Source organism: Monodelphis domestica, chromosome 2 (assembly GCF_027887165.1).
Source record: "Monodelphis domestica isolate mMonDom1 chromosome 2, mMonDom1.pri, whole genome shotgun sequence".
Lineage (NCBI taxonomy): Eukaryota > Metazoa > Chordata > Mammalia > Didelphimorphia > Didelphidae > Monodelphis > Monodelphis domestica.
This window is the reverse complement of record NC_077228.1, coordinates 533,981,759-533,992,814: the sequence shown is the minus strand read 5'-3', so window position 1 is coordinate 533,992,814 and position 11,056 is coordinate 533,981,759. Positions and strand designations below refer to the sequence as shown.

At 38.3% G+C, this 11,056-nt stretch overlaps 2 protein-coding genes across 5 annotated transcripts in view; both read right to left on the bottom strand.

Moving 5' to 3' along the window:
• LOC100618858 (zinc finger protein 260-like) overlaps positions 1-11,056 on the bottom strand; it is a 108,465-nt gene that overhangs the window by 10,657 nt on the left and 86,752 nt on the right. The gene's annotated exons all lie outside the window — the stretch shown is intronic.
• Positions 1-11,056, bottom strand: part of LOC130453528 (zinc finger protein 260-like) — a 498,148-nt gene that overhangs the window by 485,873 nt on the left and 1,219 nt on the right. The window lies entirely within an intron of this gene.

The window sequence follows — 11,056 nt, the reverse complement described above, 5'->3', positions numbered from 1 at the left end:
TGACTGTCTGTACTCTCAGTCCTCTCTTCACAGATAATTATACTACTTGGTACATATATACAGAAGATTTATATTATTTCATGATGTATCATCTGTAAGCATAATTTTCTTTTTTTTTCTTTAAACCCTTACCTTCCATATTGGAATCAATATGTGGAACCAATGTGTATTGGTTCCAAGGCAGAAGAGAGCAGTAAAGGCTAGACAATGGGGGTCAAGTATCTTGCCTAGGGCCACACAGCTAGGAAGTGTCTGAGGTCAGATTTGAACCTAGGACCGCCTGCCTCTAGACCTGGCTCTCAATCCACTGAGCCACCCAGCTGTTCCCCATACTGTAATTTTCTAAGGGATCATTTTCAATCTCATCTTTTCTATTACAGTAACTGAGATCACAGGATGAATGCCAACACTACTTTTTTCTATTGACCTGAGCCATAAGGAATTTACTTTTTTGGAATAGTCATTACTTATTTCTTTTTAAATAATTTATCCTTAAATACCACTGATCACTAAAATAAAAATAGAATCCTTATAATAAACACCATATTAAAAAAAGAAAGACATTAGGGGGTATCTGGGTAGTTCAGTGGATAAAGAGCCAGGTCTAGAGATGGGAGATCCTGAGTTCAAATCTGGCCTCTAAACACTTCCTAGCTGTGTCAGCCCTGGGCAAGCCACTCAACCCCATTGCCTAAATATTCCCCCTCTTCTGCATTATTGGTTCCTTGGAGGTTCCCACTGTAAACCTCAAAATTCCTTAGACTTATAAATGTTGGAAATTTCACCATTGGGATATTTCATACTTGGAAAATTTCTTACTGATAGTCTATTGGAATGGGAACTCCATTGGCATGGGAGGTTCCTTCTCTTCCCTTCTTAAGATTACTTTAGGACAGAAACCCTTTGCTGAACAATGGAAAGGACTTTGACCTATGCTTAAGCATAGAACAGGAATTTCTTTGAGTCTTGATTGATTTTAGAATTGATACAATGGAGATACTTGGAATAAATCTCCACCCTATTCAGTCCTAATAGGATTGAGTAAGGGCTGCAGCCTAGATCAAAATTTAATTATTCCAATCTCTACCCTACTCAAGTTAACAGGATTTAGAAAGGGCTGTAACAAAAGAGTAAAGATTTAATCATTTGAAAAATATGACCTTCAACAGACATGTGCAAAAGCCAGAAACCTCTGGGCGGTCCTGGGTTAAGCGAGAGCCTCCATTGACAGGGAAATTGATGAAGAGTGATTGGTAGATGTGAGGACTGAGGGGAGGCAACTTGGATGGTGTCCTTAAAGATAGGAGGGTCTGGAGACTCAGGAGGGAGGATTGAGTTTTTGGTCGGTGTGGTTCCTGGGCTCTGAGGAAGCTTGCTCTGAAGGAAGCTGAAGGTGAGGGCCTCTGAGACTGTTTCTCCATTTTGGACACGTGAGTGAAAGGGACTGATCTCTTTTCTTTGCCCCAGCTATCTAAGGGCTTGAGCCTTTTGGCCCAGCCTAAACAGAAGGGGTATTTAAGCCCTATTCCCTTCTCTCCCCTTTCTCTCTCTATATATATCTCTAATTCCTTTCTTGCTCCTATTGTAATTAAACTCCAAAAAAGGCTGACGGCTGACTTGAGTTTTTCATTTAGGAATTACATAGCTGATTCCTTGGCGACCTTAAATTAATATATATCAGTCTTTTAAAGTGATTCCCTTGTAACACCACTGTGACCCAAGAGATCTGAGTTCAAAATGTGTGAATGGCACCTCAAACAGTAAAGAGTTGGCCAGTTTTGTTAGGAAGTTATTTTTCCTCTGGGATAAACATGTGCTTGTTTCAACTTTAATAAATTTCTTTCTGCAGTGATTCCAAGTATTATGGTGGAGTATATAATGCTTTTGGGGTTCATGCCATAATTAGATTAAACCCTGATTGTTTCTGACTATGGGCACCATGTCCTTTCTGTTACTCAACTGCACATCAAATTCTTTCCAAACTTCTGAGAAGGTTGAACATTTATGTGTGTGAAGATCATTTACAGCTCTGTTCTAGGGTCCTGCCCAAGACCTTGCATTCCTGGAGCTACCTCTAGTAAGAGAATCTTTAAATGTATAGGCTCCATATGTAGAATGATTCACTGGGGGGAGGTGGATGTTCTAGGAGATTTAACATGACATGTGAGGAGATTTAACATGCTGGTCTCCCAAAGAATCAAAAGGGAGATTGTGAAAGGAAATATGCCCTTCCCCCTTTCCCTACATGTACCTCACATGGGACCTGGAAGCAAGGACTATGTAATGGAAATCATGGAGTAGATTAGCTGATGAGGATAGAATGGCAGCTGGAAAAAGCCAGCAATAGACTCAAGAATATCAAGAGAGAAGGGGGATGGGCAATCTTCCCCTGCACAGCACCACTGGGAGCCAAGATCAAATTAGAAAGCATGGCTGGCTCTAGAGATGTCATGTGTGAGAGTTAGTGAAGAATAAATAGGAGAATAAATTTGATAAAGTGAGGTATGAGTGAATTTTGGCTTTTTCTCTTCCATGTTTGTCACTAACCAGACCTGCCTGTGAGGGTGGCTAGGGGCCCTCTAGGAGGCCATAGAATAGCCACCTAAGTGAAGCAATAAGGAAAGTACTTTCATATTTCTCACTCTTATTTTTCCATCTTTCTTTTCCCCCTACTCTCTTTGATTAATAAAAATATTAATTTATGGCTAGTCTCATAATTTTAATTATTACATTTATGGCAACCATGGAGGAATCAGATGTTATAGAATTACTTCATACTCTGTTAATGGATGACGAAAGAAACATGATCCTTTCTATTGTGAATGGATCTCAAAATGATGATACAGTATGTTGGCACCTAGAAAACCTGAAATGGAATTGTAATTCAACCAAAGATTACATCCATCTATGTGAGACTAGAAATGCATTATTAAAGGGAACAAAAGCTTACTCTGACAGGCCAAGTGATTGGACTAAATTCGATGACCTCAGACACGGAGAGAATAAGAGACCATCTCAGTTCTATGACAGTTGAACTAGGTTTTAGGTATCATGGCCTGGATGTCTCCAGAGGGATAGATGCCAGACTCATAAGGATTCATTTTGTAAAGAATCATTCCTGAGAGATTAAGGACTATTTTAAGAACAATTGCCCAGACTGGCCCATCATGGACATAGAAAACCTAAAGACGACAGCAGCATAGGTGTTTGAGGGCTATGAAAGATGAAATAGAGAGAAAGCTGAAAAAGAGGAACTGGAGAGATTTTGAAAGGAAAAAACTGAATAAGAGGTGAAATTAAAGAAGGAAAAATATGAATTATAAAAACAAATAAAAGAAAGAGATGAAAGACAGACAGAGGTCATAAAAGAATCCATGAAGCAACCAATGCCATATTCTTTTTGTGGGAAACAAGCTCATGTAGCTATGAGTTGTAGAATGAGAAACAAAAGGTGGAGAAATAATAATAATAATATATCCTCCAATAGGTCCAGTGATTATAATGGATAAATTATAACTCAGTTCATAATACATCTCAAGGAATCTGTAATTATTGTGGAGCACCACAGAGAAATGGTCAGAATGACCAAAGTGATGGACAGAGGTATGGCCAAAGGAACCAAGATGTATGATGATACTTGGGAGGGGAAGGGACCTCAAGGAGCCTGGAGGTGAATTTGAAGCCTGTTCAGACCTCACTGTTCTCCTCTCCACAGTGAAGAAATCTGTAATGCAATCTTAAATACAGCTCTACACCCAGAAGACAAGGTATAAATAAAGTACTATTAACCACTGCAACAGCTACCTAAATCATAGAAAAGGTCTCTTGGATACATTCCCTGCATGTAAAACGGGTACTCTCTACTGACACTGAGTGACATCCTATCACATATAGTGCATTTGCTGCTTTTTCTTTAGCTTTAATTTTGCTCTTAAGTTTACATATTAATCTAATGTTACTTTCACTTAATATGTTTTAATTAATAGCTATGTATTCTTACATTGTCCTTATTTGTATCTTCTTCCTATGATTGGAAAAGGGTCAATGCCATTATAAAAGTCCATAGACAAGTTGGACAAACTCTTTTCCATGGCAAAGCCATGGGTTCCGATGGACGCTGGGTCTGCCACTGGATCCATCAAAACTCTGTTTTGTCATGGGAAACAATTCCAGTTCAAGAAATGAGACGTGACCACAGCCTGCACCATAGGAAGGTCACATATTACTAAAATAGCATTTTGCTCCTTTTTGCTCTGTTAACTGTTACATAGATGATGATGGATGGATTCCATCAAAAAGGTTACAACCTATATCAGTAACCTCGGATGAATTTAAAGAACTGAAAATAACAGTTGATTTAAATAGGTCTTCAGAAGTGTTTTTTTAGATATCTAGAACCACCATTACCTCTGACTGATCATTTCCCTACCTTTGACTAATGTGTGACAAGAGACATTCAACACAGATTGTGGAGGGGGAGGTTTTTTTGCTTTAGGGCTCATTCAGTACAAAGAAGCTGAACCTAATCCAATCAGGTGCCCTCAGAGCCCAGAGAGGCCATGACCCCTCCCCCTTAGAAAGCAAGAGTTTTCTGAAAGAACCAGCTGAATCTAATCCCATCAAAAGTCTCCAAAATGCAGGGAAGCCCAGGCTACCTACCCATCCTCATTGACTGCTGGACTTTAAGCCAATCAAAAGCCTTCAGAGGACAGGGAAGCACAAACCCCCAACAACCCTCCCCTAGAGACTACACCAAGATATCTTCTGTTAAAGATCCAAGAGGGGAGACTGATAGAAGTCCCCAAAAAACAAAGAAAATGAGAGGAACAAGAGCACAGACAAATACGGGGAGTAAAGAAGGGGTGAATTTGAGCAAACAACAACAAAGAAGAAAAACTACAATAGATAGCAACTACTCAGCAAATGGAAGAGAGGGGGAGAGATCAGCAAACGATAAACCATAAATCCCAGCGAATTGGATACAGGCTGTAGAAGAACTCAAAACACAACTAAGAGAGTCTGAAGACAATTGGGAAAAGAACCAGAGTAAAACAACTAGAATCAAGTGACCTCACAAGGCAGCAGGACACTATAAAACAAAACAAAAAGAATGAAAAAATTAGGGAAAATGTGAAGCATCTCATTCACAAAACAGACAATTTAGAAAATCGTTGAAACAAACAAAATAGAAAAAGTACTGGTCAATCTAATTTAAAAAAGGAAGGAAGAAAAGCAAATTAACAGCGTCAAAGATGAAAAGGGGGACATCACCTCCGATGAAGAGGAAATTAAGGCAATCATTAAAAACTACTTTGCCCAATTATATGGCAATAAATATACCAACCTAGGTGATATGGATGAATATATACAAAAATACAAACTGCCTAGACTAACAGAAGAAGAAATAGAATTCTTAAATAATCCCATATCAGAAAATGAAATCCAACAAGCCATCAAAGAACTTCCTAAGAAAAAATCCCCAGGGCCTGAGGGATTCAGCAGTGAATTCTATCAAACATTCAGAGAACAGTTAATCCCAATACTATACAAACTATTTGACATAATAAGCAAAGAGGGAGTTCTACCAAACTCCTTTTATGACACAAACATGGTACTGATTCTAAAACCAGGCAGTTCAAAAATGGAGAAAGAAAATTATAGACCAATCTCCCTAATGAATATAGATGCAAAAATCTTAAATAGGATACTAGCAAAAAGACTCCAGCAAGTGATCAGAAGGGTCATCCACCATGATCAAGTAGGATTTATACCAGGGATGCAGGGCTGGTTCAATATTAGGAAAACCATCCACATAATTGACCACATCAACAAGCAAACCAACAAGAACCACATGATTATCTCAATAGACGCAGAAAAAGCCTTTGATACAATACAACACCCATTCTTATGAAAAACACTGGAAAGCATAGGAATAGAAGGGTCGTTCCTAAAAATAATAAACAGTATATATCTAAAACCATCAGCTAATATCATCTGCAATGGGGATAAACTAGATGCATTCCCAATAAGATCAGGAGTGAAACAAGGATGCCCATTATCACCTCTACTATTTGACATTGTACTAGAAACCCTAGCAGTAGCAATTAGAGAAGAAAAAGAAATTGAAGGCATCAAAATAGGCAAGGAGGAGACCAAGTTATCACTCTTTGCAGATGACATGATGGTCTACTTAAAGAATCCTAGAGATTCAACCAAAAAGTTAATTGAAATAATCAACAACTTTAGCAAAGTTGCAGGATACAAAATAAACCCACATAAGTCATCAGCATTCCTATATATCTCCAACACAACTCAGCAGCAAAAACTAGAAAGAGAAATCCCATTCAAAATCACCTTAGACAAAATAAAATACTGTGAGATTTAAAATGGTTGAGGTCTTAAACTGTAGTGATTAAAATAGTGGAAGATATAAATTGTGATAGACATAAGAGAGGGTGAGTAAATTTGACTGCAGAAATATGTTTCACTACAGTGTCTTGGGTTTAAAATCAAATATAAGGTGGTCACCGGGGAAATATTCCCAAATATTCAAATACTCAAGTCAATTGGGTTTTATAGAGATTTTAATTAACAATACAATGAGTAATCAAAGAAAGAGAAGGAGAGTAAGAAAGGAATAAGTATGAAGGGCCTCAAGCCAATATGGCCTAGACCTGAGTCTTAAAAGAGAAATCAGTCAGTTTTTTAACACTCACCACAAGGTCTGACTAAACAAGGATTCTAGTTAACACCAGGCCAGCTTCCTTCCTCAAAGAGTCTTCCAGCCAGAGATTGTTTCAAAGGGCCTCTCTAAAGAGCCTCCAGAGCTCCTACCCCAGAGATACAGAGCCCCTCAGAGGAGCTCCTCAAAGAACTCTCCTTCAGGATGAGAGACAGAAATCAAGATCCCTGAATGAGTCTTTTCAAAATGAGCTCCCTCAGAAACAGATCCAGCTCTTCTCTGAGCTCTTATTTTTAAGGGCAAAATCTCCTACGTCACCTCCCCTAAGTCCTTACATCTACCAATCATTGTACATGTTTCTAAAGGACTGCCTATTTTGAATTCACAGCTGAGTAGTTTTAATCTCTTTAGTAAGTTATGAAAAAATGCTGCTGTGTCGACAAATTTCATTAAGAGAAAACCCCTGAGTAGGTTTTCACCTTTTAGGTCTAAGTACTCTACAAGTTGCCCACCTTTATAGGTACTTAGTATCCCACTGTATCAATTCTAAAACAGTCATGACTCAAAGAACTTCCTGTCCCTTCCATAAGCATGGATCAAAGTACTTTTCATTGTTCTCAAGGAGCTCTCTGTCCTAAAGCAGTCCTAAGTAGGGTGGAGTAGGGATATTCCCAAGGCAAGGAGCCCCCACACTCAAATAGAGTTCTCACCATCTGCTAGGGAACTTTTTTTTTTTTAAATTTAAACATTATTTTATTTGGTCGTTTTCACACATTGTTCATTGGAAACAAAGATCGTTTTCTTTTCCTCCCCTCCCCCCGCACCCCCCCCACCCCGCCTTTCCCTCTCCCATAGCCGACGCATGATTCCACTGGTTATCACATGTGTTCTCGACTCGAACCCATTTCCCTGTTGTTGGAATTTGCATTATAGTGTTCATTTAGAGTCTCTCCTCAGTCTTATCTCCTCCAACCCTGTAGTCAAGCAATTGCTTTTCATCTGGGTTTTAATCCCACAGTTTATCCTCTGCTTGTGGGTAGTATTTTTTTTTAGATCCCTGCAGATTGTTCAGGGAAATTGCATTGATACTAATGGAGAAGTCTATCACCTTCAATTGTACCACAATGTATAAGTCTCTGTGTATAATGTTTTCCTGGTTCTGCTCCTTTCGCTCTGCATCACTTCGTGGAGGTTGTTCCAGTCTCCATGGAATTCCTCCACTTTATTATTCCTTTGAGCACAGTAGTATTCCATCACCAACATATACCACAATTTGTTCAGCCATTCCCCAATTGATGGGCATCCCCTCATTTTCCAATTTTTGGACACCACAAAGAGCGCAGCTATGAATATTCTTGTACAAGTCTTTTTGTCCATTATCTCTTTGGGGTACAAGCCCAGCAGTGCTACGGCTGGATCAAAGGGCAAACAATCTTTTATCGCCCTTTGGACATAGTTCCAAATTGCCCTCCAGAATGGTTGGATTAATTCACAACTCCACCAGAAATGAATTAATGTCCCCACTTTGCCACATCCCCTCCAGCATTCATTACTTTGCATAGCTGTCATGTTAGCCAATCTGCTAGGTGTGAGGTGATACCTCAGAGTTGTTTTGACTTGCATCTCTCTGATTATAAGAGATGTAGAGCACTTTTTCATGTGCTTATTACTAGTTTTGATTTCTTTGGCTGAGAACTGCCTGTTCATGTCCCTTGCCCATTTGTCAATTGGAGAATGGCTTGATTTTTTGTACAATTGATTTAGTTCTTTATAAGGAAACTATAAGAAAATTAGGTGAACACAGAATAGTATACATGTCAGACCTTTGGGAAGGGAAAGACTTCAAAACCAAGCAAGAATTAGAAAGAGTTACAAAATGCAAAATAAATAATCTGGATTACATCAAATTGAAAAGTTTTTGTATAAACAAAACCAATGTAATTAAAATCAGAAGGGTAGCAACAAATTGGAAAACAATCTTCATAAAAACCTCTGACAAAGGTTTAATTACTCAAATTTATAGGGAACTTTTTTAAGTAGAAGATTCCCAAATGGGGGAAACCCCTAACATTCATAACTCTGAGAAATTTTGAGATTTACAATACCTAGGAATCTATCTCCCGAGACAAACACAGGAACTATATGAACACAACTACAAAACACTTGCCACACAACTAAAACTAGACTTGAGCAAATGGAAAAACATTAACTGCTCATGGATAGGACTGGGGGCAAGCAACCTCAACAAGACTGTATACGATAAACCCAAAGATCCCAGCTTTTGGGACAAAAATCCACTATTTGATAAATACTGCTGGGAAAATTAGAAGACAGTGTTGGAGAGATTAGGAATTGATCAACACCTCACACCCTACACCAAGATAAATCCAAAATGGGTGAATGACTTGAACATGAAGAAGGAAACTATAAGAAAATTAGGCGAATACAGAACAGTATACATGTCAGACCTTTGGGAGGGGAAAGACTTTAACACCAAACAAGACATAGAAGGAATCACAAAATGTAAAATAAATAATTTTGACTACATCAAATTAAAAAGCTTTTGTACAAAAAAACCCAATGTAACTAAAATCAGAAGGGAAACAACAAATTGGAAAAAATCTTCATAAAAACCTCTGACAAAGGTTTAATTACTCAAATTTATAAAGGGCTAAATCAATTGTACAAAAAACCAAGCCATTCTCCAATTGATAAATGGGCAAGGGACATAGATAGGCAGTTTTCAGATAAAGAAATCAAAACTATTAATAAGCACATGAAGAAGTGTTCTACATCTCATTTTATAATAAGAGAGATGCAAATCAAAACAACTCTGAGGTATCACCTCACACCTAGCAGATTGGCTAACATGATAGCAAAGGAAAGTAATGAATGCTGGAGTGATGTGGCAAAGTAGGGACATTAATTCATTGCTGGTGGAGTTGTGAACTGATCCATCCATTCGGGAGGGCAATTTGGAACTATGACCAAAGGGCGATAAAAAAATATCTACCCTTTGATCCAGCCATAGCACTGCTAGGTCTTTACCCCAAAGAGATAATGGAGAAAAAGACATGTAAAAAAATATTTATAGCTACTCTCCTTGTGGTGGCCAAAAATTGGAAAACAAGGGGATGCCCATCAATTAGGGAATGGCTGAGCAAATTGTGGTATATGTTGGTGATGGAATACTATTGTGCAAAAAGGAATAACAAAGTGGAGGTATTCCATGGAGACTGGAACGACCTCCAGGAAGTGATGCAGAGCGAGAGGAGCAGAACCAGGAGAACATTGTACACAGAGACTAATACACTGTGGTATAATCGAACATAATGGACTTCTCCACTAGTGGCGGTGTAATGTCCCTGTACAATCTGCAGGGATCTAGGAGAAAAAACACTATCCATAAGCAGAGGACAAACTGCGGGAGTAGAAACACGGAGGAAAAGCAACTGCCTGACTACAGCGGTTGAGGGGCCATGACAGAGGAGAGACTATAAATGAACACTCTAATGAAAATATTAACAACATGGCAATGGGTTCGAATCAAGAACACATGTGATACCCAGTGGAATCACGCGTCGGCTATGGGGGGTGAGGGGAGAGGAAAAGAAAATGATCTTTGTCTTTAATGAATAATGCATGGAAATGATCAAATAAAATATTATAAAATAAAAGATGAGTTTCTGGTTGTTTTTTAATTTACTTTTCTCTAGATTTCCAATGGGAAATTTGATTTAAAAAAAATTTTTTTTACTTGAGTATATGGAATCAGTATTTGTTTTTGATTTTGAAAGATAAGTTTGCAATACCTATTAACCCTGATACTAATGTATATCCAAAAAACTTAGACTATGAAAACCTGCCATTGAGTGTGAAGTATTATGTGACTTTAATATTTGTATCTAATTGCAGAAGAAGGGATCACTAAGGAGCTACTGTACAGTGCAAAGCACAAGTCAAGGAGACCAACAATCCCTGTGGGATTGATAAGGATCTAGGACAAGACAGAGGACTTGTTTTGGGGATTGAGGAAGCAGCTGTATGGCAAATTCAGACACTGGACTTCCTTGGGCCAGGTTTCTACAAATATCTTGCGAATCTTAAATTTACTCAGATTCTGCTTTAGAAGATTTGGTTAAGCTATTCCCCTATTATAACAATGGAGATCCTTAATCAGCGATGTATTGGGAACTTTTAAAATTACTCCACCCTACTGAGACAGTGCCTGAGGGGAAGATAAAGTTGTAAACTCCTGATTGAACAATGAAAGTCCCCAACTCATACCTTATAGTAAAGCTAGAACATTAAGCTAGGCCTATTTTAGATCTAATACAAAACAGTGTTAAGTACTTGTAAAGGTTAAATTAGTAC